The sequence below is a fragment of the Macaca thibetana genome, chromosome 5 (assembly GCF_024542745.1).
Source record: "Macaca thibetana thibetana isolate TM-01 chromosome 5, ASM2454274v1, whole genome shotgun sequence".
NCBI lineage: Eukaryota > Metazoa > Chordata > Mammalia > Primates > Cercopithecidae > Macaca > Macaca thibetana.
Genome location: NC_065582.1, coordinates 146,181,678 through 146,209,451, shown reverse-complemented (window position 1 = coordinate 146,209,451; position 27,774 = coordinate 146,181,678). Strand labels below are relative to the sequence as shown.

Here is a 27,774-nt window from a genome sequence, read left to right as displayed (position 1 = left end):
TGGCTCACACCTGCAATCCCAGCACTCTGGGAGGCCAAGGTGGGCGGTTCACCTGAGGTCAGGAGTTCAAGACCAACCTGGCCAACATGGTGAAACCCCATCTCTACTGAAAAAACAAAAATTAGCTGGGTGTGGTGGCGCACGCCTGTAATCCCAGCTACTTGGGAGGCTGAGGCAGGAGAATCACTTGAACCCAGGAGACAGAGGTTGCAGTAAGCTGAGACCGCACCACTGCACTCCAGCCTGGGCAACAGAGCAAGACTCTGTCTCAAAAAATAATAATAATAATAAAATGCTTTCAGGTAGGAAAGAGCAATACAAAGACATTCACCAGGCCAATAAGCAAAAGTTTACACCAGAGATTATCTATATGTTTTTTAAAAATACTGATTCCTGGGCTCCCCTTCAGACCGATTAAATCAGTGTCTCAGTAAGTGCTGCCTGTGAATTGATTTGTCTTATTTTGTTTTACTTTTTGAGACAGGATCTCAGTTTGTCACCCAGGCTAGAGCGCAGTGGCAAAAACATAGCTCACTACAGCCTCAACCTCCTGGGCTCAGGTGATCCTTTCACCCTAGACCCTTGCCATTCCCTTTCCCCAGTAGCTGGGACTATAGGTGTGTGCCACCATGCCTAGTAAATTTTTTTTTTTTTTTGAGATGGAGTTTCACTATTGTTGCCCAGGTTGGAGTGCAATGGCATGATCTAGACTCACCGCAACCTCTGCCTTCCAGGTTAAAGTGATTCTCCTGCCTCAGCGTCCCGAGTGGCTGGGATTACAGGCATGCACCACCACGCCTGGCTAATTTTGTATTTTTAGTAGAGACGGGGTTTTTCCGTGTTAGTCAGGCTGCTCTCAAACTCCCGACCTCAGGTGATCCACCTGCCTTGGCCTCCCAAAGTGCTGGGATTACAGGCATGAGCCACTGTGCCTGGTGCCTGGCTAATTTTTTTAAATTTATTTATTTTTTTAGAGATGGGGTCTCACTATGTTGCCCAGGCTGTTCTTGAACTCTTGGGCTCAAGTGATTCTCCCACCTCAGCCACCCACAGTGTGGGATTACAGGTCTGAGCCACCACGCCTAGCCTGGTAATTTTTTAAAATTCACCAAATGATTGAAACTTGAAACACAAGAAGATGCCCCAGAGAAAAAACAGTTCATGGGACAGCAGAGCAGCTGGAATCCGCACTGTGTCCTTAGCCACCCAGGTTAAGGGTTACAGCAAGTTCCTTAGTGATGGGGGAACTTGAGGCCAAAATATGAACCCACCAATACATTGTATAATTGCATATCACACTCCATATAGCTAAAATTTCAGGGTGTAGGTTCCATGATTTTCAATACATCCTTTGGTCATTTTCACTGAACTATATGAGTTGGCGAACTCCTGGGGACCTGGTCAGAATGTGGATGGACATACCTTTTCCTGAGAATCCCTCGGCCCTCTAAGGAGCTGGTAGTTAAAAAATGCAAACTCGCCTCAGACTGACATAGGTATGTGAGCCAGCTCTGCCATGCATGAACTGTATGACCTTGTGTGAGTTCCCTGTTGTCTTTTAAGTCTGTTTTCTTATTGGCAAAATAGGAATCCTAGCCGCTTCTTTAGAGATTATGGAAGAGATCAAATGAGGCTATACAAGTAAAACTGATAACACAAGTAAAAGACTTCCTTATGGCTGGCATACAGTGAACCCTCAGTAAATGCAAATCATCATGATAATTTTCTTCACGACCTCTAGAGTTCCTTATAACTCCAATATTTTAAGATTCCAAGAAACACTCTGATTACACAGGTACAGATGAACAAAAATCAGTGGGTACCGACATGCCTAGATTGAAAGACCCAGTTTGTGTTCAGCACCTTTTCACACCAGCCTGGTATGTTATTTCTTTTTTTTTCTTTCTTTCTTTTTTTCTTTCTTTTTTTAGATCAAGTCTTGTTCTGTCACCCAGGCTGGAGTGCAGTGGGGAGATCTAGGCTCACTGCAACCTCCGCCTCCTGGGGCAATCGATTCTCCTGCCTCAGTCTACCGAGTAGCTGGGATTACTGGAGCCTGCCACCAACCCCGGCTACTTTTTGTATTTTAAGTAGAGACGGGGTTTTACCATGTTGGCCAGGTTGGTCTTGAACTCCTGACCTCATGATCCGCCCACCTTGACCTCTCAAAGTGCTGGGATTACAGGCATGAGCCACCATGCCTGGGCCTGTAATTTTTTTTTCCCCCTCATAGAGACGGGGTTTCACCATGTTGGCCAGGCTGGTCTTGAACTCCTGACCTCAGGTGATCCACCCGCCTTGGCCTCCCAGAGTGCTGGGATTACAGGCGTGAGCCACGGCACCCAGCCTCTGGTATCGTATTTCGATGCCCACTTCATTCTTTGCTTGAGGTGTCCCCCTTGTATTTTGCTGACCTTGCTCTTAGTTTCAAAAGGACCTCATTTATTTTGCAGACACAGAAATTTTGTCATTCTTTATGAAAGCAGTGTGGCTGTTCTCATACTGTTACTTCTTGGCAGGCAATACCTGCACAGAAACCAGTGAGCATGGCTGAAGTGAATGTCAGATATTCTATTACTGTCTGCACCTGGCGCAGCAACCGCTGACACACCTGGGCAACCCGTTTTACCCAATGTGCAGCCCGGGATGAGGCCCCACCTCGGCAGAACTTTGATGCATGTCTAATGACTGGCTTGAAGACCTTGTTCTTGGAAACTACAGGGCTGACATTTAAGTGTCACCCATGAAATTTGCCTCAAGGTTCAACACTAACTTTAGCTACCAATTTCGGCTTCACAACCTTGGAGTATTCTCTTTGCTTTCTAGAGCATTAAATACCATCCTACAAAGCATAAAGCCATTATTGTCCTGTTATTCTGCCAAAAGACACATACACTTTATTGATGCCCATAATTTTCTTTTTCTTCCTCTATGGTAGGTACAGACCTCTTCCGTTTAGGTAGACAGACTTCCTTTAGTAGGCAATTGTCTGCTCGTCTGCCATGTTATTGGTTGAGTCATGGCTCATATCCACCTCTTTGCCTTTGCAGCTTTTGGTATTTTTTGGTTTTGTTGTTGTTGTTGTTGACAGAGTCTCGATCTGTCGTCCAGGCTAGAGAGCAGTGGCACAATCTCGACTCACTATAACTTCCGCTTCCCAGGTTCAAGCAATTCTCCTGCCTCAGCCTCCTGGGTAGCTGGGATTACAGACACCTGCCACCACGCCAGGCTAAGCTTTTGTGTTTTTAGTAGAGAACACAAAAGTTTCACCATGTTTGGCCAGGCTGGTCTCAAACTCCTAATCTCAAGTGATCTGTGCCCAGCCTGTGTTTTCAGTTTTGAAAATAGGTTATCTTGTTTGGCAAATAGGAGGACATCAAAGGGCACACAGGCAAAGTAACTAACCACTAGATCTATGAAACTTTTGCCCACATGAATGAACTAATTTTATTTTATGTCATTTATTTATTTTTGAGACAGAGTCTTACTCTGTTGCCCAGGTTGGAGTACAGTGGCATAATAATGGCTCACCGCAGCCTTGACCTCATAGGCTCAAGCAATCCTCCTACCTCAGCCTCACAAGTAGCTGGGGCTACAGGGATGCACCACCATGCCCAGCTTTTTTTTGTTTGTTTGTTTGTTTGTTTGTTTGTTTAAAGACAATCTCTCTCTGTCTCCAAGACTGGAGTGTGATGCCTCCATCTCAGCTCACTGCAGCCTCAACTGAGCCTCAGAGTCAGATGATCCTCCCACCTCAGCCTCCTGAGTAGCTGGGACTACAGGTGCAAGCCACCACACCTGGCTAATTTTTGTAGAGATAGGGTTTCACCATTGCCCAGGCTGGTCTTGAACTCCTGGGTTCAAGTAATCTGCCTGCCTCAGCCTCCCAAAGTGCTGGGATTCCAGGCATGAGCCACCATACCTGGCCTAATTTTTAAATTTTTTGTAGAGATAGGATCTCACTGTGTTGCCCAGACTGATGAACTGATTTTAAAAGGGCAAATCATTAAGTTTGGAATTAGCCTTAAACTCACTGCTCTTATACTTTACCAAAAACCATTTTTCCAAATATCTGTTTGGGTCCAGAAGGCAGATCCCAACACCATCTTAGCTTTTACAGGAAGGCTTTGTGAAGTTACTGGTTGTCTGTATCCACAATGGGCTAAGTGTAAATTCAGCCCAATTACTCTGACAAGTCTTTTTTTTTTCTTCTGTTTTTTTTAGATGGGGTGTCACTGTTTTGCCCAGACTGGAGTACAATGGCACAATCATAAATCATAGCTCACTGCAGCCTCGAACTCCTGGACTCAAGTGGTTCTCATGCCTCAGCCTCCCAAGTAGCTAGGACTACAGGTGTGGGCCGCCATGCCCAGCTACATCAAGTCTTGGAAAGTTCTTCAGTCTGCATCATAGTGGTAATTACACATTTATGTTTATAAACTGCAAAGGACTTCAGGGTTACTTTGCATAAGTTTTCAATACCAGCAGGCTCCATACCTAAATTAACACTGATGTTGAATTTGATCAGCGATCAGGCAGAAGAAAAGAAAAAGGAGAGGTCCAGACAAGAGGGTAGTGAATATACTCCCTGGCAAATCTGGATACAGATGAGAAAAGGGATCCAGTAACTTCCACTGCATTTTCAAATATACCATTACATATGTGAGGTATGATGCTCCTTGATCTAATTAATTCACTCTTGTTTTATTGGTATTGTTTCTTTTTTTTTGAGACAGAGTCTTACCCTATTGCCAGACTGGAGTGCAGTAGCACGATCTCAGTTCACCGCAACCTCCGCCTCCCCGGTTCAAGCGATTCTTCTGTCCCAGCCTCCCAAGTAGCTGGGACTAGAGGCACACGCCACCATGGCCAGCTAATTTTTGTATTTTTAGTAGAAATGGGGTTTCACTACGTTGGCCAGGATGGTCTCGATCTCTTGACCTCATGATCTGCCCACCTTGGCTTCCCAAAGTGCTGGGATTACAGGCGTAAGCCATGGCGCCCAGCCTTTTTTTTTTTTTTGAGGCGGAGTCTTGCTCTGTCATCCAGGCTGGAATGCAGTGGCACAATCTTGGTTCACTGCAACCTCTGCCTCCTGGGTTCAAGCGATTTTCCTGCCTCAGCCAAAGTAGCTGAGATTACAGGGGTGCACCACAACGCCCAGCTAATTTTTTTGTATTTTTAAAAGAGACAGGGTTTCACCATGTTGGCCAGGCTGATTTCAAACTCCTGACCTCAAAAGATCTGCCTGCCTCGGCCTTCCAAAGTGCTGAGATTACAGGTGTGAGCCACTGTGCCCAGCCATGTTTCTTATTAACTAAATGTTTAAATGCTCATTCTTACACTGTGCTGGGGCCAGGATAGTGTCTGATTTACCTTTGTATCCCTCACACACTTGTCCCAGTATCTTTTATATGACGGTCCCATGTAGGTTTAATTTAAATCAAATTAAATTATAGGCCACTTTCCCCTTCTTTGTAGTAAAAAGCTACGTTGTACAAAATAAACAGTACCACATAACTTGTAATGGAAAAAAAATCTCTTCCATTTTCAAGTGAAGAAGCAGAAAACTCGTTTTTAGAAGCTACCTTTAGGGATTGCCTTGAGCAGCCTGGGGTCATTTTGTGACAGTTCCCTACCAGTGGTTGGCCAAGGAAAAGACAATGTGTTTTAACTCAGTTGTTTGACCTCTGGGTGTATTTGCCCTTTTTTTTTTTTTTTTTGAGACGGAGTCTCGCTCTCGCCCAGGCTGGAGTGCAGTCGCCGGATCTCAGCTCACTGCAAGCTCCACCGCCTGGGTTTACGCCATTCTCCTGCCTCAGCCTCCCGAGTAGCTGGGACTACAGGCGCCTGCCACCTCGCCCGGCTAGATTTTTGTATTTTTTTAGTAGAGACGGGGTTTCACCGTGTTAGCCAGGATGGTCTCGATCTCCTGACCTCGTGATCCGCCCGTCTCGGCCTCCCAAAGTGCTGGGATTATAGGCTTGAGCCACCGCGCCCGGCCGTATTTGCTCTTTAGTAAGCATCCCTCATATGGACCACATGAGTTTTACCTGAAGTCTTAATTGGGTTAGAGTCTGCCTTCTTGAAACAAAATGAGGAGGAGCCCATTTTCCAAAAGGTACATCTTCTAGGCCAGGCATGGTGGCTTGCGCCTGTAATCCCAGCACTTTGGGAAGCCTAGGCAGGTGGATCACCTGAGGTCAGGAGATCAAGACCAGCCTGGCCAACATGGTGAAACATGTCTCTACTAAAACTACAAAAATTAACCAGGCATGGTGGCCAGTGCCTATAATCCCAGCTACTCGGGAGGCTGAGGCAGGAGAACCACTTGAACTTGAGAGGCAGAGGTTACAGTCAACCAAGATTGTGCCACTGCACTCCAGCCTGGGCGACAGAGCGAGACTCCATCTCAAAAAAAAAAGATATATCTTCTAGTGATTATTATGTAATTAGGACAGGGATTTTAGGAAAATCTGTTTCTTTTTTTTTTTTTTTTTTGAGACGGAGTCTCGCTCTGTCGCCGGGGCTGGAGCGCAGTGGCCGGATCTCAGCTCACTGCAAGCTCCGCCTCCCGAGTTTACGCCATTCTCCTGCCTCAGCCTCCTGTGTAGCTGGGACTACAGGCGCCCGCCACCTCGCCCGGCTAGTTTTTTGTATTTTTTTTTTAGTAGAGACGGGGTTTCACCGTGTTCGCCAGGATGGTCTCGATCTCCTGACCTCGTGATCCGCCCGTCTCGGCCTCCCAAAGTGCTGGGATTACAGGCTTGAGCCACCGCGCCCGGCCGGAAAATCTGTTTCTAAGAGATCTGTGGTTTCACTAAATAAGCTACAATTCCAAAATATGAAGAGCCATTTACCAAAGAAACAATTTCAGCAGGCCACGTTTTCCTCCTTTTCAAATGCAACTTGCATTTCAACTTGTAGGTTAAATAATATCTACCTCTTAATTCATTAACTTCGTTGGAATGAAAATCTAGGCTATGATTAGTAGGAAAGGGTAAGGACTCCAAATGTTTTACTATTTTTATTTTACTTAAAGTTCCCATCAGGAGCCCTGTGGTATTTCCTCCCCTAACCTTTCCTATCACCTAACTTCAGTTGCCATGTTGATCGAGGAAACTATGCTTGCTGTGGCTTGAGAAAAATCAAGGCCCCAATCTAAACACTTCACATTATATGTCTCAAAACATCACTATGTACCTCGTGAATATGTACAATTATTATTTGTCAATGAAATAAATAAAATTTTAAAAAGAAATTAACCAAAAGAGAATATAAGAAGGATGTTGAAATTCTTTGTTAAAAATAAACAGGCTGGGCACGGTGGCTCACCCCCGTAATACCAGCACTTTGGGAGGGCGATGTGGGAGGATCACCTGAGGTCAGGAGTTCAAGACCAGCCTGACCAACATGGAGAAGCCCCATCTCTACTAAAAATACAAAATTAGCCAGGCATGGTGGTGCATGCCTATAATCCCAGCTACTCAAGAGGCTGAGGCAGGAGAATTGCTTGAACCCAGGAGGCAGAGGTTGCAGTGAGTCAAGATCGCGCCATTGCACTCCAGCCTGGGTAACAGGAGTGAAACCCTGTCCCAAAAATAAATAAATAAATAAATAAATAAATAAATAAATAATAAATGGGGAAGAATGGGGAAAAAAATCCCTACTAATTTTTTTCCCTTATTTGTTATAGAACTATACAGGTTTTTTTCCTTAAGTTGGGTTTTTTAATTTATATATTTTATTTATTTATTTGGTTTTTTTAATCAGCTAACTTTAAGATTCATTATTTATATTTTGCCAGGAATTTTTCCATATAACCTAAATGTCAAACTTATTGATATAAATCATATATAATATCCTCATTCTATTCTTTGTATTGTGAAATAAGCTCTTTATAAGGTCATAAAACAAATAAACATCTCAAAGAAAGTCAGGTAATGACCTGGACTTTTTTTGAATCAAGCCAGGCACAGTGGTCATACCTGCAATAACAGCACTATGGGAGGCTAAGGCAAGCAGATCTCTTGAGCCCAGGAGTTCAAGATCAGCCTGGGAAACATAGCAAGACCTCGTCTCTATAAAAAATTAAAAATTAGCTGGGCCCAGCTACTTAGGAGGCTGAGACAGGAGAACTGCTTGAGCCCAGGAGTTCGAGGCTGCAGTGAGCCCTGATTGCACCACTGCACTCCAGCCTAAGGTGATAGACCAAGACTGTCTCAAAAAAAAAAAAAAAATTGCATCAAATTTACTCATAAGTAAGAAACCAGCAAGCTTGAGAAGGCCAATTCCATGGAATTAGGGCTCCTTGTGTGTATACATGAACATGTGTAAATTTCTGCATCTGTCAATTCAGTAACTGGCCAAAGTGCCCCAGCTCAGCAGTTCTCTTGATAGAAAATGTCAACACAGGTTGGGCGTGGTGGCTCAAGCCTGTAATCCCAGCACTTTGGGAGGCAGAGGTGAGTGGATTCCTTGAGGTCAGGAGTTCGAGACCAGCCTGGCCAACATGGTGAAAACCCCATGTTCACTAAAAATACAAAAAATTAGCCAGTGTGGTGGCGCACGCCTATAATCTCAGCTACTGGGGAGGCCGAGGCATGAGAATTGCTTGAACCCAGGAGGCGGAGGTTGCAATGAGCCGAGATGGTGCCACTGCACTCCAACCTGGGCAACGAGAGTGAAACTCTGTCTCAAAAAAAAAAAAAGAAAAGAAAAGAAAAAGAAAATGTCAACACAGAGCACTAAGGTTTGAAACCTAAGAATCTCACACTGGCCTCAAAGCACAAGTAGAGTCAAGTAGCTGGTCCAAGTAGCTGCCTCTGTTCATTCTATTTAAAGCATTATTTTTTAAATCCTGCCTTTGGTGGGAGAATCATACACATACATTGACTATGTCAATGATCACCTTTCCCTGATGCCATCAAGGATGCAGAGAAAAAGAAATGTGGACACATTGTCTGTGAAAACCACCTCTTATTAGAAGCTGATTACCTTCCTGGGGGAGGTAGGTGAGGGAAATTAAGAACATAGATTTGGGGAAAATTCAAATGATTAGCAGGGGAGCAAGACTTGGGCTCTAACTCTAGGACATAGTGCTGATTTAGACAAGGTAAGATTTCTGTCTGAACCACGAAAACAACAAAATCTGATCATCAGTCTGAAATCCATCTCTTTAAGAGGTTTTAAAGATTCTTCCAGAAATTTGACTAAGTTTTCATTTTACAACAAACACCTGTTCACGTGAAGCCACTCTCCCTCCCTTTCCCCCCATAGTTCATGCTATTCCTTGACCCCTCTCAACACTCTCTCCACACTGGGACCCTGCACAGGCTGTTTGACGTAGCCACTGCCGCCTGTCACCAATCCCCCTCTGCCTATCCTCCAGGTCTCAGAACGCCATTTAATCTCCAAGAAACCTTCCCGCTAGTCCCCTCCTGACTCAGATTATGTTAGGTCCTCTTGTTTTTATTTATTTATTTTTTGGAGACGGGGTCTTGTTCCGTTGCCCCAGCTAGAGTGCAGTGACGCCATCTTGGCTCACTGTAGCCTCAACCTCCCAGGCCTAAGCAATTCTCTCACTGCAGCCTCCCAAGTAGCTGGGACTATGGGTGCGTGCCAGCACCCCCAGCTAATTTGTTTATTTTCCAGTAGAGAATGGGATGACAATGTTTAAAATTTTTGTAGAGACGGGTCTCATTATGTTGCCCAGGTGGGTCTTGAACTCCTGGGCTCAAGTGATCCTCTCACCCTGGCCTCCCTATGTGCTGGGATTGCAGGCATGAGCCATTCTGGCTAGCCTAGGTTTTCTTTTCTTTTTTTTTTTTTTTAGATAGAGTCTCACTCTTTTGCCCAGGCTGGAGTGCAGTGGCGCGATCTCAGCTCACTGCAACCTCCGCCTCCCAGGTTCAAGCAATTCTCCTGCCTCAGCCTCCTGAGTAGCTGGGATTACAGGCGCCCGCCACCACGCCAAGCTAATTTTTGCATTTTTAGTAGAGATGGGGTTTCACCATGTTGGTCAGGCTGGTCTCGAACCCCTGACCTCGTGATCCACCCACCTCGGCCTCCCAAAGTGCTGGGATTACAGGCATGAGCCACCGCGCCCGGCCGGTTTTCTTGTTTTAAACTCTTAAGTCCTTACAATTCTTCATCAGCCCACTCATTGCTCCGTTAATATATTATTTAATATCTTCTGTGACTACTAAAGTAACCCTGTGGGGACAGCAATCCTTTCTGTCCTAATTACTTCTTAATTATGCTGCATCTAGCACAGAGCCTAGCACAGAGTCTAGCACAGAGTCTGCCACAGAGCAGGTGCTCAAAAAATGTTTGTTAGTGGATTTACTTGTATCCCTACAGATCATATACTATCAACTATAGGGTCTCATAACGTGGAGGTTTTGCAAATGTTAAAATCTGTCTCAATCAGGCAAATGTGGCTTAGGGAATCATGCCCATTCTGTGGCATTAACGCTCAAGATGCTATTTTTCTGCACATTTAACATGAACATGGATTTGGACTCTGCTCTCACAGATAAATGAACGAGTCATTCTGGGACATAGCATGGGGCATTTTCATTGCGAACTCCTACCCGCTGAAGGGAATCTTGAATAAGTGTCTGATTCTGGGATCTTATGTCTGGAAGACTGCTCCATTATCTCACATAGGCTATTCTGAGTGCCAGCGCCCACTATTTACAAGGTCCTTGGGGTGCTCATCTCAAGACCATCATATGAAGTCACCAAAAAAAAAAAAGGTTTTCTTTCAGTATTAGAAAACTAAATTCTGGCTGGGTGCGGTGGCTCATGCCTGTAATCCCAGCACTTTGGGAGGTTGAAGTGGGCAGATCACTTGAGGTCAGGAGTTTGAGACCAGACTGGCCAATATGGTGAAACTCTGTCTCGACTAAAAATACAATAATTAGCCAGGTGTGGTGGTGCGTGCCTGTAGTCAGTCCCAGCTACTCGAGAGGCTGAGGCAGGAGAATCACATGAACCCGGGAGGCGGAGGTTGCAGTGAGCCGAGATCGTGCCACTGCACTCCAGCCTGGGCGATAATGTGACTTCGTTTCAAAAACAAAAACAAAAAAACAAAAAAAGAAACCTAAATTCTTTCTTTGGTAAGCACAGACTTCTTACTAATCAGCTACTCATCAGACTATGCATTTCTTACCCTTAAAAATTGAACCCTTTAAAAAGAAAAAAGAAAAAAAAAATTGTATTGTGTGAAAACGAGGTAGGGAATACTTAATGCTAGTCATCTGGGGATTATCAGAGAAATGCTGTATTTCACCAGACCTGTTTGCATAAGGTGCGCTGAATTTCAGACATGTTAAACTGTGTGTGTGAAGGGCGGGGGGCCGCATTCTACAGTTGATGATGTGCAGTAGCGCTGCAGGAAGGACCCACTGCCAGACATTTTCATGAAATCAGTATTAAAAGCGTTTCAGTGAAATCATTCAAATATACCTCTGTCATTCTTTTTGGCAGTGGGAGTCCTCTAAGGACATTTGTACTTAACAAACATACAGGGCACTCTGGCCTAGTAAATTAAACAAACACAACAAGAATATGTTTGTAAAAAGAAAAACAAAGTGGGGTGGCAAGGGTTAGCATTTTGATGTTGCTATGTGATGTTCACCCACTTTTCTCTGCCCCTGGGTTATGTGCATTTGAGTCATGGTGAAGATGAAGCCAACTTACCAAACCTCCTCAGTGAGCCAAGGATTGCTGATCTCTGCTGGGTGACCTGAGGCAGAGTCTCCTTCCAAGGCCTCCGTTACCTAAGCTGTGAAATGAAAAAGATAACAGATATGACCCAAAGACCGGTATTGAGAAGTCCAAAGTTAGTGATAACTAAATGGAACTGGGGGAGGGGGTGAGAAAAAGGAACATGGTGTTTGCTATTATCACAGGCCGTTGTGTGTGCCTGGAACTGCAAGGGAAACTACATAACCAGGCAATATGGGAAATCTCCCCTGGCCCACATATACATGGAGAAAATAGGTCACATCATTTTGCCAGCTCTGCAAGACTACTCCGTTTCATATTAATTAAAGGACACTCAAGGAAAGAAAATCTTACTATGACAAAGAGAGAAAGGAGAGCCTCATGCCTGTAATCCCAGCACTTTGGGAGGCCGAGGCAGGAGCATCACTTTAAGCCCAGGAGTTTGAGACCAGCCTGGGCAATAGAGTGAGATCCCATCTCTACAAAAAATTTAAAATTAGCTGGGCGCCCATGGTCCCAGCTTGTTAGGGGAAGCTGAAGCGAGAGGATCACTTGAGCCTAGGAGTTCTGAGGCTGCAGTGAGCTATGATCATGCCACTGCACTCCAGCCTGGGAAACAGAATGAGATCCTGTCTTTTTTTTTTTGAGACAGAGTCTCCCTCTGTCACTCAGGCTGGAGTGCAGTGGCATGATCTCAGCTCACTGCAACCTCTGTCTCCCAGGTTCAAGTGATTCTCCTGCCTCAGCCTCCCAAGTAGCTGGGACTACAGGGCCGCCCCACCATGCCCAGCTAACATTTTGTATTTTTAGTAGAGACGGGGTTTCACCATGTTGGTCAGGCTGGTCTCGAACTCCTGACCTCATGTGATCCACCCGCCTCAGCCTCCCAAAGTGCTGGGATTACAGGTTTGAGCCACTGCACCTGGCAAGTAAATACTTTTGATTAGCTACGTTCAGTGTAGAAGATTTTATTATACTACTGTTCCACCAAGAATAAATAAAGCTGCGACAAATGTCTCATTCCTGTGATCCCCTCCAAGAAAGACTACAACATACCTCTTGGATAAGAAAATACTGGGCTCTGCTAACTCCTGCAGTCCAGCTCAGTAATCATTGGTTCCAAAGTTCTTCCCAACGCAATGGCCAAATTAACTAAGGTTGAGCTTCTGATTAACATACAGTACTGGAAGGAACTTTGACCCACAGAAACCTGGCATTTGACTTGCTTCTCTGAGTTCAACCTGTGTCACGAGTGCCTGTTTCAAGGGTAATAAAGGACCTGGCTGTTTGCTTACAGCAAATGGAGGTGGTGCCATGTCATTATACAGCTTTTACCTCTCCTGTCCACCTAACCCTTGGCAAAGAAAGTTTGCAGCCCACACACCAGTGTTTGGAGTGATAGAATGAAAAAGGGTATGAATTTCCAAAATGAAAAGCACCTAAGTTCTACCTGGCATTCCGGCTAAATGTTAGCTGCTTAAGAAACATGAATATGGTACCAAGATCAAAGTGACCAGAGTGGAGATCAGGTGTTTGAGCAGGTGCACATTATAACCATCCAGATTCTGCCTCAGTGAACGAAATGCTGTCTCTGCTGTGTTCCCTTTTAGTGGCATGTTATAAAACAGGAATCAGATGCAAGGAACAGACCACAGTACCTGAGAGTTCATGCCCCTTCCTGTTCTAAGATATATAGTGCCCCTCCCTGCCCTGCCAAATTCATAAATTCGAGTTCTAACCCCTAGTATCTCACAATGTGACTACATTTGGAGACAGGGTCTTTAAACGGGTAATTAAGATTAAGTGAGGTCATGCGGATGGGCCCTAATGCAATATGACCAGTGTCCTTATAAGAAGAGGAAATTCGGCCAGGCGCGGTGGCTCACCCTTGTAATCCCAGCACTTTGGGAGGCCGAGGCAGGCGGATCACAAGGTCAAGAGATTGAGACCATCTGGACAACATGGTGAAACCCCGTCTCTACTAAAAATACAAAAATTAGCCAGGCGTGGTGGTGCACACCTGTAATCCCAGCTGCTAGGGAGGTTGAGGCAGGAGAATCGCTTGAACCCAGGAGGCGGAGGTTGCAGTGAGCTGAGATTGTGCCACTGCACTCCAGCCTGGGCAACAGAGTGAGACTCTGTCTCAAAAAAAAAAAAAAAAAAAAAAAAAAAAAAAAAAGAAGAAGAGGAAATTCAGACACAGACAACACAGACCAAGGGACGACCATGTGAGGGCACAATAAGGGCAGCCATCTGCAAGCCAGGCAGAAAAGCCTCCAGGTAAACCAACCCTGCTGTCACCTAGATGTTGGACTTCCAGCCTCCACAACCATGAGAAAATAAATGTCTGCTGTTGAAGCCACTTGGCCCACAGTATTTTGTTATGGTAGCCTCAACAAAGAAATACACTGCCCCTCCCCACATCCCCCAACCTCATCTCCAGGGACCAGATGAGTCACAGATGAGTAAGGAGGTCAAGGGCATGATAATCAGAGTGGATTAACTGTGCAATTAATCAGTGGTAAACAGGAGAGCACATGCTCTATCCACAGGTATCAAATTCAAAAAACTTAAAATACTATGAGGCCATACAAAAGATGGCCATGGCTTGATGATGCCCTTCAGGTTGCAATTCCTGGGCTAAACCATTACAGTATGATATTTAAAAACACCCACTATTAATGCTTTCAACAAATATGAAATGAATACCTCCTACAGGCCAGGCCCTATGCCAGGCAATGGCAACAGCAGTGGTGAATATGAATATGTTCTATGCCTTTGCGGTATTGTAGTCTGAATAGTGAGTCCAGGTGCTGAGCTAGGTTAGAATGTCAAGTTGAGAAGACAAAGTCACTGCCCTCCAGGAGGGTACAGATTAGTGGGGCAAAGAGTTGGGACAAGACATTATAAAACAACGTGACACCAGCTCTAATCCACAAGGGGCCCTGGAAGCTGGGAAGAAGATGATCCCACATCTGTGTGGGCTAATCAGGGAAGATGTGAGCCAAGTCCTCAAGGATGAATAACAGTTTACCCGGCAGACACGTCTGAAAGACAAGAGGGCATTTTCCAGACAGAACAGTCAGTTCCTGGTGCAGGGACATGAGAGTGTACAGATCTCTGGAGATCAACAATGAGCTGAGCACAGCCAGGGTGAAGGTAGGCAGGGGAGAGCAACAGGATGTGCCGCTGCCAAGGCAAGGAACCAGGAGCCCACATTTGATTGCCGAGGGAGCCATCGGAGAATTTTAATCAGGAAGGTGACATCACCAGAACTGCATGTTAGAAGGATCACAATGCAGAGAAGGGCTAAAGACAGGGCGACCTGTCAGGAGACAATGAAGGCAGGAAACAGACATAGGGAGGCTTGCCAGTCAGGGTCAGTCGTTATGGCATTCAGCTGCAGCCACGGGTGACACTGCCCAAGGGCATTATGTACAGGGAAAGAGAAGCCCTGGCTTTTAAATCTGAGTACATATTACTTTTTTTTTTTGAGACAGCGTTTTGCTCTTGTCACCCAGGCTGTAGTGCAATGGTGCTATCTCAGCTCACTGCAACCTCTGCCTCCTGGATTCAAGGGATAATCCTGCCTCAGCTTCCCCAGTAGCTGGGAATACAGGCACGTGACACCATGCCGGCTAATTATTGTATTTTTAGTCAAGACAGGGTTTCACCATGTTGGCCATACTGGTCTTAAACTCCTGAGCTCAAGTGATCTGCCCAACTCGACCTCCCAAATTGCTGGGATTACAGGCATGAGCCATTTCGCCCAACCTGGGTACATATTATTTTGATCAATGAGAAAATTAGTTTCTTAAGAAACTTTTATTTTCACTTATCCTCATCAGGAAACTAACCTCACTCATTCTTTTTAATCAATCAAAAGCCACACGTGACTGTATCTCAGTTTCTTTCTTTCTTTCTTTCTTTTTTTTTTTTTTTTTTTTGTTTTGAGATGGAGCCTCGCTCTGTCGCCCAGACTAGAGTGCAGTGGCGCAATCTGCAACCTCTGCCCCCTGGGTTCAAGTGATGCTCATGCCTCAGCCTCCTGAATAGCTCGGATTACAGGCACGTACAACCATGCCCAGCTAATTTTGTATTTTTAGTAGAGACGGGGTTTCGCCATGTTGGCCAGGCTACAGGCGTGAGCCACCACGCCTGGCCAGTACCTCAGTTTCCCTCTTATTTTCCTCAGTCTGTAAGTAAGGATAATAATAGCACTTCCCTTATAGGGAGGATTCCTTAAGTTAAATAATACAAGTATGTAGGTGCGATAATTTTTTTTTTTTTTTTTTTTGAGATGAAGTCTCGCTCTGTGGCCCAGGCTGGAGTACAATGGCATGATCCCGGCTCACTGCAACCTACGCCTCCCAGGTTCAAGCAATTCTCCTGCCTCAGCCTCCCAAGTAGCTGGGATTACAGGTGTGCGCCATCATGCCCGGCTAATTTTTTTTTTTTTTTTTTTTTTTTTTGGAGACGGAGTCTTGCTCTGTCTCCCAGGCTGGAGTGCAGTGGCACAATCTCAGCTCACTGCAACCTCCGCCTCCCAGGTTCAAGCAATTCTCCTGCCTCAGCCTCCTGAGTAGTAGGCATGTGCTACCACACCTGGCTAATTTTTGTATTTTTAGTAGAGACAGGGTTTCACCATGTTGGTCAGGCTGGTCTCAAACTCCTGACCTCATGATCCGCCCACCTCAGCCTCCCAAAGTGCTGGGATTACAGGCATGAGCCACCAAGCCCAGTAATAAATGTTAAATACAGCAGAAATAAACATTAAAGAACAAACGGGAAATTAATGATTATTCAGTTAATGACAGTTCTCCCTCTCCGTGCATATTAGCCAGAGGATAACGACCACTACAGCCACAAAGGGTCAAACCCAACAGAATTGTCTTGGAATGAAGCTGGGTTTGATTTCCTTACATCTCTCCCAAATTCTCACACGGTCTACACAAGAACATAAGTTTTGTGCATGATCATTACTTTAAAGTTACAAAATGCTTTGTGTCAGGTAAAATGTTTTCAAGGATTAAAGATTAAAGGGGATGTGGGGTCTTCAAGGGGAGACTGACTGCAGAGGGGCATGAGAAAACTTTCTAGAGATGTTAGTTCCTACATCTTGATGGGGCAGTGGCTTCACAGCTGGATACATGTGTTAAAAGTCACCACTGAAAATGTGTGAAGTTTATCATATGTAATTTTTTTTGAGACAAAGTCTCACTCTGTTGCCCAGGCTGGAGTGTAGTGGTGTGATCTCAGCTCACTGCAACCTCCTCCTCCTGGGTTCAAGTGATTCTCCTGCCTCAGCCTCCAGAGTAGCTGGGACTATAGGTGCCCAGCACCATGTCCAGCTAATTTTTGTATTTTTAGTAGAGACAGAGTTTCACTATGTTGGCCAGGCTGGTCTCAAACTCCTGACCTCAAGTGATCCGCCCACCTCAGCTTCCCAAAGTGCTTGGATTACAGGCGTGAGCCACTGTGCCTGGCCCTATCATATGTAAATGATACCTTAATAAAGATTGAACGGACAGAAGATGGAGGAATATGGGATTCAAGGGGAAATGGGTATTTATATTCCAGAGAAGCCAAAAATAGGTGTGCATGAAGAAACTCGTCTTAAAACTTTTAATTTCCAAAATCATTCTCTCTCTGAATAGATGAAACTGTCAAGGAATGCAAACAAACAAAAAACAAAAAAGAAAAGAAAAAAAGAAAAAAAAACTTCCTTATGCAATAAACATTTTGAAAAATTTAGACATCTTTCCCTTCATTATCCTGTAGCTAACGAACAGCACTTTTTTACCCCTAGGTTCACTGGACAAGCTGCCCTCTTGTGGTTCTGATATATTTCCTGAGCACAAAAGTGGGCTGTTGTGAGGCTGTGTAGGCAGCAAGCCCAGCCTGCCCACAAATATTTGTCAAGGTAACTGAGAGTGAATGTTCTGACCTGCTTCTACACGAGAGGTATACACATCACTATGGGCTTGGGTCATAGTTTTAAAAGAATGAAGAAAATATGGTGGCCACAAAATACATGTGGTTTGAGGGTGACAAATTCAAAAGACAATTTAATCTCTATTTACATTGCCACTTAATTTTAAGGCACTTTAGTACATACTTTCACTTTTGCAACGTGGAATCAGCATATCAGACGCAAGCACGTCTCAAACAAGGTCAGGGCAAAGAAAGCAGAACTGGAAGCTCCAATTCTACCATCTGTGAATATATTCAATATTCTCAAGATATCTTTGTATAAAGAAAGAAAACAGGCCGGGCGTGGTGGCTCACGCCTGTAATCCCAGCACTTTGGGAGGCCAAGGTGGGCGGATCATGAGGTCAGGAGATCGAGACCATCCTGGCTAACACGGTGAAACCCCGTCTCTACCGAAAATACAAAAAATTAGCCGGGCGTGGTGGTGGGCGCCTGTAGTCCCAGCTACTTGGGAGGCTGAGGCAGGAGAATGGTGTGAACCTGGGAGGCGGAGCTTGCAGTGAGCCAAGATTGCGCCACTGTACTTCAGCCTGGGCGACAGGGCGAGACTCCATCTCAAAAAAAAAAGAAAGAAAACAACAAAACAAAGCAAACAAATAGTACCTAATAAAAACAACCTGCATTTTATTAATATTGGCAAGCAGAATCCAGGTCTCTAAAGGAAGTACACAAGGAAGACAGAAAGAGGGAGGAGGGGAGAATCAAATAGCGTACTTTTCTTCCTTCCTGCCTGCCTCCCTCCCTCTCTCTCTCTCTCTCTCTCTCTCTCTCTCTCTCTCTCTCTCTCTTTCTTTCTGAGTCTCGCTCTGTTGCCCAGGCTGGAGTATAGTGGTGGGATCTCGGCTCATTGCAGCCTCCGCCTCCCGGGTTCAAGCGATTCTCCTGCCTCAGCCTCCCGAGTAGCTGGGATTACAGGAACCTGCCACCACATCCAGCTAACTTTTGTATTTTTAGTAGAGACAGGGTTTCACTATGTTGGCCAGGTTAGTCTTGAACTCCTGACCTCAAGTGATTCACCCACCTTGGCCTCCCAAAATGCTGGGAATTACAGCTATGAGCCACTGCATAGCCACAGCACAATTTTCAAAAGTTACACTAAAAGAAGATAAAAGATGACACAGGCATCAACTCAAAAACTGGAAACATTTAATCTTCAAGGGAGCAATCCATCTTTATACAAGAACTTTTTTAAAAGAAAAATATAGAGGCCCTAAGATTTTTTTAAAGATAAGGATTTAGGGGCTAGGTGCAGTGGCTCACACCTGTAATCCCAGCACTTTGGGAGGCTGAGGCAGGCAGATCACGAGGTCAGGAGATGGAGACCATCCTGGCTAACATGGTAAAACCCCGTCTCTACTAAAAATACAAAAAATTAGCCGGGCGTGGTGGCAGATACCTGTAGTCCCAGCTAATCGGGAGGCTGAGGCAGGAGAATCGCTTGAACCCGGAAGGTGGAAGTTGCAGTGAGCTAAGATCATGCCACTGCACTCCAGCCTGGGCGACAGAGTGAGACTTCGTTTCAAAAAAAAAAAGAAAATAAATAATAAAAAACAAAAAGATAAAGGATATAAATAAAAATAGGCTATGTATGTCAACTGTTGACATGTTAAAAATTCATCTAGTCCAGATCCTGCAGTATCAGGTGGGCAAAATTAATTTGAACCAGGGGTAGACTCATTTCTGTATATGGCTGCCAAATCCATCTTCTGATAGATCAATCTTTCTTTTTAAACACGGTCACATCACTTCCCTTCTCAAAACCCTCCAATGGCATCTCCTCACACTTGGAATAAAATCCAGAGTCCTTCCCGAGGTTCCCTCTAGGAGCCTGCATAAAGTGGCGTGGCTGTGCTCCATGCCCTGCTGTTCATTCTCCATCAACCTCACAGTGGCCTTCTGGCCGTTCCTTCAACTCACCAGCTCATCCTCTCCTCCTGCCCTGGCACTCACTGTCGCCCCCACCCGGAATTTCCTTTCCCAGCCTCTACCCCACCCCCCATCCTAGCTCTCTTCCTGACTGAATTCAGGTCTTGGCTCAAATGCCAACTCCCCCAAGAAGTCTTCTCTGACCACTTTTTTTTTTTTTCTTGAGATGGAGTCTCGCTCTGTCACCCAGGCTGGAGTGCAGTGGCACAATCTCGGCTCACTACAAACTCTAGCTCCAGGTTCAAGTGATTCTCCTGCCTCAGCCTCCCAAGTAGCTGGGACTACAGGTGTGTACCACCACGCCCCACTTCTGATCGCTTTTTTTTTTCCTTTTTAAATATGCAATGCTTTGTGAATTGATTATTCTTTTAAAAGCGTTCTCCAGTCACCAACCGTATACTCTTTCTTCCTCTTCCCTATTTTTATTTCTTTTCTTTGCACATATTATTATCTGAAATTGCATTATGTTTTTTTGTTTGATTTTTGAGACAGAGTCTCACTCTGTCACCCAGGCTGGAGTGCAGTGGCATGGTCTCGATTCACTCCAACCTCAGCCTCCTAGGTTCAAGCAATTCTCCTGCCTCAGCCTCCCAAGTAGCTGGGACTACAGGTGTGTACCACCACGCCCCACTTCTGATCGCTTTTTTTTTTCCTTTTTAAATATGCAATGCTTTGTGAATTGATTATTCTTTTAAAAGCGTTCTCCAGTCACCAACCGTATACTCTTTCTTCCTCTTCCCTATTTTTATTTCTTTTCTTTGCACATATTATTATCTGAAATTGCATTATGTTTTTTTGTTTGATTTTTGAGACAGAGTCTCTCACTCTGTCACCCAGGCTGGAGTGCAGTGGCATGGTCTCGATTCACTCCAACCTCAGCCTCCTAGGTTCAAGCAATTCTCCTGCCTCAGCCTCCCAAGTAGCTGGGACTACAGGTGTGTACCACCACGCCCCACTTCTGATCGCTTTTTTTTTTCCTTTTTAAATATGCAATGCTTTGTGAATTGATTATTCTTTTAAAAGCGTTCTCCAGTCACCAACCGTATACTCTTTCTTCCTCTTCCCTATTTTTATTTCTTTTCTTTGCACATATTATTATCTGAAATTGCATTATGTTTTTTTGTTTGATTTTTGAGACAGAGTCTCACTCTGTCACCCAGGCTGGAGTGCAGTGGCATGGTCTCGATTCACTCCAACCTCAGCCTCCTAGGTTCAAGCAATTCTCCTGCCTCAGCCTCCCAAGTAGCTGGGATTACAAGCGCACGCCACTATGCATGGCTATTTTTTGTATTTTTAGTAGAGACAGCATTTCACCATGTTGGCCAGACAGGTCTCAAACTCCTGACCTCAGGTGATCTGCCCACCTCGGCCTCCCAAAGTGCTGGGATTACAGGTGTGAGCCACTGCGCCGGCCAGTTATATATTCATTTTTATCACTTTTCACTATCTATCTGCCCCACTAAAATATGAGCTCCATGATAAGGGACTTTTTATTCTTCACCAAGGCATTCCCAGCTCCTAACGCAGGGTCTGGCACTAGTCAATACTCAATATTTGAGAAATAAAATATCCTCTGCTTAGAGAGATAATAAGCCCTTAATCAAACTTGTTCCAACACTATTACTATCAACAAGCTAAAAAGCCCATGTCTTTTACTTGAATTCAGAGTGCTGAACGGTGGTTGACCAGCAATCTCTGCGAAGAAGTTCTTTGAGATCAGAGACATCTGAAGGTAAAATAGGGCCTTCGTTGTAAGATGAGCCAGCCAGTCCTTTTGTCCTGAAACCGAGTACACAAGTGCAGAGAGGTCACCTGGTTTCTCCAAGCTCACATAGAAATGGTGAACATCAGGAGACGCGGGACCACTTAAAGCATGCACAGTCCCATATTCATCTCCGCGACCCCAGGACTCAGCACGGTGCCTGGTACAAAGAATGCACTTGGCGGAATTGCACCCAGGGAACGAATGTTCTCTAAGGGCTCATTAAACTGAACTGCACTTCCTCTCATTACTGTCCCAACGATAACTCCCTATCCGAGAACCATTTCCAGTCACTTGAGTCATGTGTCATTACTTCCTGTCCTCTGTCCTTTTAAAGTGCAATTTGACAACATACCAGGCACAATAGTAACATCTGGGGGCTGCTTTGCTTCTAACGTAAGTTAAATAGGCCAGCATGGAAAACACCTAGGAAAAAAGTGGGATATGCAAAGCAAACTTCAAAAAAAAGACAAAAGCTGCTGGGCTAGCCACGGTGTCACGAATGAAGTCTCCAGTGGCTTCATCATAACAAGTAAGTTTACTTTATGAAAGCTCACACCTGCAGTGGTGCCTTCTGTTCTCAGCACTTTATATGTATGATCTCATTGAATTCTTTCCAAGATGTACACCTCACCTGTAAGAGGCACCACAACCCTGAAAAACCAAGTAATTTTTAGAAATAATTCAGCATTCTTTCTGATTGCTCTAGAGGAAGAACAAAATTTTAAAGAAATAATTTAGCAGCAAAATCCTATTTTCCCCTTCCTTCCTTCCTACTTTCCTTCCTTCCCCCCATCTCTCTCTCTCTTTTCTTTCTCTCCCTCTTTCCCTTTCTTCCTTTTTTTTTTTTTTACAGAATCTCCCAGGCTTCAGTGCAGTGGCGTGATCTCGGCTCGCTGCAACCTCCAACTCCCGGGTTCAAGTGATTCTCCTGCCTCAGCTTCCTGAGTAGCTGGGACTGCAGGCACGCACCACCACACTCAGCTAATTTTTGTTTATTTCTTTTGTTTTTGAGATGGAGTTTCCCTCTTGTCGCCCAGGCTGAAATGCAACGGTGCGATTGTGGCTCACTGCAACCTCCACCTCCCTGGTTCAAGCGATTCTCCTGCCTCAGCCTTCCCAGTAGCTGGGATTACAGGCACCCGCCACCATGCCCAGTTAATTTTTTGTATTTTTACTAGAGATGGGGTTTCACTATGTTGGACAGGCTGGCCTTGAACTCCAGACCTCAGGCAATCCACCTGCCTCAGCCTCCCAAAGTACTGGGATTACAGACGTGAGCCACCGCACCCGGCTTGATTTTTGTATTTTTAGTAGAGAAGGGATTTTGCCATGTTGCCCAGGCTGGTCTCGAACTCCTGGCCTCAAGTAATCCATCCATCTCAGCCTCCAAAAGTGCTGGGATTACAGGGGTGAGTCACCACACCCAGCCCCTCCCTTTCTAGTTTCTAATGAGACTCTCTACAGACTTCATTTCTTCCCCTATGTCTGAGTGTCCATTCGCTCTGCTGAAGAAATAGTGATGTGTGTAATCAAGGAATGCTGCCCGAGATGAGTGGTATTAAGCAATATAGGGTACGTGCAACATATTATCTTTCTAAAATCTGAAATGTTCTGGATTCTAAAGCACATCTGACCCAATGGGTTTCGACAAGGATGTCTCATTTACATTAATGCAGAGAAGTAACTTGCCCACATCACACACCACACCTAGTAACTGGCAACGCTAGGACTGCCATCAGGCAGCCTAATTCTGCAGGCCATGCCTGCGGCCGCCACGCCATCCTACCTCTCTCATGAATGATGGGAATGTGATCTGAAAGTCAGTAATTGCCTCAACTGTTTTTCTGATGTGGGTCCCAGAAATAGAATTCAGCAAGATGAACGGCCAACGTGGCCTTGTGCTGTCACCTGTGAAGGCGATTTGGACCAGCGATGACTCCAGCTGAGTTAGGGCACAGCACAGCTGACTTCCCAGAAGTCATGGCTGCTCCCAGGAAAATGACATCCAGAGGTTTGAAGATCAAAACTTTTGCCTCCCTGAACATCCTCCACAGGAGCCTCTGGGAAACGTCGAGGCCAACCTGCTAGAGACCTGAAAAGATCTTTTTTTTTTTTTTTTTTGAGACAGAGTCTCGCTCTCTCGCCCAGGCTGGAGTGCAGTGGCGTGATCTCGGCTCACTGCAACTTCTGCCTCCTGGGTTCTCACGCCTCAGCCTCCTGAATAGCTGGGATTACAGGCGTGCACCACTGCATCCGGCTTATTTTTGTATTTTTAGTAGAGACTGGGTTTCACCATGTTGGCCAGGCTGTTCTCCAACTCCTGACCTCAAGTGATCCGTTCACCTCAGCCTCCCAAAGTGCTGGGATTACAGGCTAAGCCACCGCACCCAGCCTAATACTTTTTGTTTGTTTGTTTGTGTTTTTTTGAAATGGAGTCTGGCTCTGTCACCCAGGTTGGAGTATAGTAACGCAGTCTTGGCTCACTGCAACCTGTTTCCCAGGTTCAAGCAATTCTCCTGTCTCAGCCTCCCCAGTAACTGGGATTACAGGTGCATGCCACCATGCCCAGCTGACTTTTTGTATTTTTAGTAGAGGTGGGGTTTCACTATGTTGGCCAGGCTGGTCTTGAACTCCTGGCCTCAAGTGATCCACCCGCCTTGGCCTCCCAAAGTGCTGTAATTACAGGCATGAGCCACCGTGCCCGGCCAATACATTCTTTTTAAAATTACACTATGAGGGTCGGGCGTGGTGGGTCACGCCTGTAATCCCAGCACTGTGGAAGGCCAAGGCAGGAGGATCACAATCACACCACCGCACTCCAGGCTGGGTGAAAAAGTGAGACTCTGTCTCAAAAATAAAGTAATTATGGTTTTTGCTATTACTTTTAATGGCAAAAACCACAATTACTTTTGCACCAACCTAATACATTCTTTTTAAGGTTATACTATGAGGGCCAGACACAGTGGCTCATGCCTGTAATACTAGCAGTTTGGGAAACTGAGGCAGGAGGATCAGTTGAGCTCAGGAGTTCTAGACCAGCCTGGGCAATATGGCGAAATCCTGTCTCTACAAAAAATACAAAAATTCACCGGGTATGGTGGTGCACGCCTGTAATCCCAGCTACTTGGGAGGCTGAGGTGGGAGAATCACCTGAGCTCAGGATGCAAAGGTTGCAGTGAGCTGAGTTTACGCCACTGCACTCCAGCCTGGGCAACAGAGAGAAACCTTGTCTCAAAAAAATATATATATACATATACATTTACACAATGAGGTGGGATGAGGAGCTGAAGATGGGGTGTCAGCGTGAGAATGTGTGTTGGGGGCATGTGGCGGGGAGTTGTGCACATGTAAAAGTGTATGCTCATTAAAAATTGAATTTTCCCTTGGGAGGCCGAGACGGGCGGATCACGAGGTCAGGAGATTGAGACCATCCTGGCTAACACGGGGAAACCCCGTCTCTACTAAAAAATACAAAAAACTAGCTGGGCGAGGTGGCGGGCGCCTGTAGTCCCAGCTACTTGGGAGGCTGAGGCAGGAGAATGGCAGGAACCCGGGAGGCGGAGCTTGCAGTGAGCTGAGATCCGGCCACTGCACTCCAGCCTGGGCGACAGAGCGAGACTCCGTCTCAAAAAAAAAAAAAAAAAAAATTGATTTTTCCCTAATGTCCAGAATGCAGAGCAATTATAATTTGTGCTTCAACTTTTCTCTCCCCTAAATTCATTATTGGTGGAAATAAAAGATGCTGATCATTTGGGCCCACAGTGTACTTACTTGGCTAAGTTCTTGGGGTTACCTCCATTCTTCAGATCTCAGTTCAAATGTCAATTCCTCAGGGAAGACTTCCCCAATGCCCAAAGTAGACTGTCCCACCCTTTAATTCTCACCCACATCTTGGTGTACACTTTCCCTTTGGGCACTCATCATGGCTTCTAATTAAATACTCCTGGCTTTCTTTGTTCACTGACTGGCTGTTCCTACTAGACTGTAATTTCCTTGAGGACAGTACTGTAAGTATTTGCTCATCTGTGTCCCCGGCACGGAGCATAGCACCTGCCACATCCTAGTAGCTACATAAATATTTGTTGAGCTGGCTGGGTGCGGTGGCTCATGCCTGTAATCTCAGCACTTTGGGAGGCCGAGGTGGGTGGATCACCTGAGGTCAGGAGTTGAAGACCAGCCTGGCCAACATGGTGAAACCCCGTCTCTACCAAAAATCCAAAAATCAGCTGGGCGTGGTGGCAGGCACCAGTAAGTAATCCCAGCTACTTGGGATGCTGAAGCAGGAGAATCGCTTGAACCCGGGAGGCGGAGGTTGCAGTGAGCCAAGGTGGCACCACTGCACTTCAGCCTGGGTGACAAGAGCAAAACCCCGTCTTAAAAAAAAAAAAAAAAAAAGAAAGAAAAAAAGTTGTTGAGTGAATGAATGCATGCGTGAGTCTAGAGTTTCACAATAAAAAATCAGAGATTCCTCAGCAGACAAACACAAGGCCTTCTCCCACCTCTGAGTTGTGAAATTGTTATTGCCTGGGCAATCCTATTTGGCAATTTATCATATGTTGCTCAGTGACCTGTTATCTTTATATTTGGATTGTTACTTAATTTTCTAATTCTTTTTTAATGTTTACTCTGGTTACATCTTGTCTTCCCGAGAAGATGATAAGCACATCTCAGTGTAAATTACATCGTCCTGAATTCCTCAGAGCTCCCACAGTGGAGTTTTGCACCTAACCTCTTTGCACTGTTACTTCATTTTGTGCTCAAAACAGATATTATTATTCTTGTGTTTTGCAGATGGAGAAAACTGAAGCTCAGAGAAATAAGTGACTCACAGTTTGTATAAGTTGATATTTGAGATTTGGGATTTCTCCTCTTAAAATACAGATATCTCATTAACACAGGCTCAGAAATCATTTTTCCTCCCTGTGAACATTTGGTCTGTCATTTGCTTTAACTTACACTATATCGAATTCTATTATTTTTAACATTTAGACATTCATTTACTAAATCATTTATTGAATGAGTAAATGTCTAAAAAATATGTACTGAGGCTGGGCACGATGGCTCACGCCTGTAATCCCAGCACTTCGGGAGACTGAGGTGGGTGGATCACTTAAGGTCAGGAGTTCAAGACCAGCCTGGCCAACATGGTGAAACCCTGTCTCTATTAAAACTACAAAAACAAAACAAAACAAAACAAAAAAACAAAGCCAGACATGGTGGCTCACGCCTGTAATCCCAGCACTTTGAGAGGCCGAGGTGGGCGAATAACCTGAGGTCAGGAGTTCAAGACTAGCCTGGCCAACATGGTGAAACCCCATCTCTACTAAAAATACAAAAATTAGCTAGGTGTGGTGGCAGGCCTGTAGTCCCAACTAATTGGGAGGCTAAGGCAGGAGAATCGCTTGAACTCAGGAGGCAGAGGTTGTAATGGGCCAAGATCATGCCACTGCACTCCAGCCCGGTCGACAGAGACTCCGTCTAAAAAGAAAAATTAGCCGGGCGTGGTGGCAGGCGCCTGTAATCCCAGTTACTTAGGAGACTGAGGTAGAAGAATCACTTGAACCCGGGAGGTGGAGGTAGAAGTGAGCCAAGATTGCGCCACTGCACTCCAGCCTGGGTGACAGAGTGACACTCCGTCTCAAAAAAGAAAGAAATATGTACTGAGCCCCTCCTATGTTCCAAGCACTGTGCTAGTGATTGTGGTGAACAGGACACACCCAGTCTTTATTTTATCCCTATTACAAGGTATACTATATTACCATGACATAGATACCATTTTCCCCTCAGTAATGGTTATTTCTTTAGAGGCTACTTCACCAAGATAGAATATAAGCTAGTTTGGATTATATGGAAAAGCAGCCTTTGCCTCTACGTCTGGCAAATAGAAGGAAAGAGCCTAATAAATACTTTTCAAGTGAGTCTAACATGAAATCGGGCTGTGTTTCTCCAACAATTACAGGTGACAAACACAGAATACGATATGGCTAGCCCATAATGTGAGTGTTATTTCTGTAAGAACGAATCAAGTGACATGGGTGTGCAAGCATCACTTCAGAAACAATACAGAGACGCTGCGTTTTCTCTCAAGCCCCAAAGTCCAAGATAATGTCGACTGAGAAAGCCTGAAGCAAACATTGGAGATCTTATCTAAATTTTTTAAAAATAAGACTGCTAAGGAAGAAAAACTGAGGTGTTGTTTAAATATAAAAGATTCTATCTTTGTTCCTGTGGGTGACCAACACCAGGGCAGAGAAAATCTTGATTCAGCAAAGATTTTTTGAGTGTCATGAAATATCCCCTCTACCATCCTCCAAGGTCCCACCCAAATCGGGAAGACTCTTGGTGGTGCAAAAATAGG

The 27,774-nt window shown here is 45.1% G+C and overlaps 1 protein-coding gene across 6 annotated transcripts in view; it reads right to left on the bottom strand.

Moving 5' to 3' along the window:
- RBM47 (RNA binding motif protein 47) overlaps nt 1-27,774 on the bottom strand; it is a 209,581-nt gene that overhangs the window by 110,013 nt on the left and 71,794 nt on the right. For 5 of the 6 annotated variants that reach the window (XM_050790366.1, XM_050790359.1, XM_050790369.1 and 2 more), the window contains one exon: nt 11,707-11,791. The gene's annotated coding sequence lies outside the window, so the exon portion shown is untranslated. Of the gene's footprint in view, nt 1-11,706; nt 11,792-12,789; nt 13,569-27,774 lie in introns of those variants that run through there. The other variant, XM_050790365.1, reaches the window with a different exon arrangement.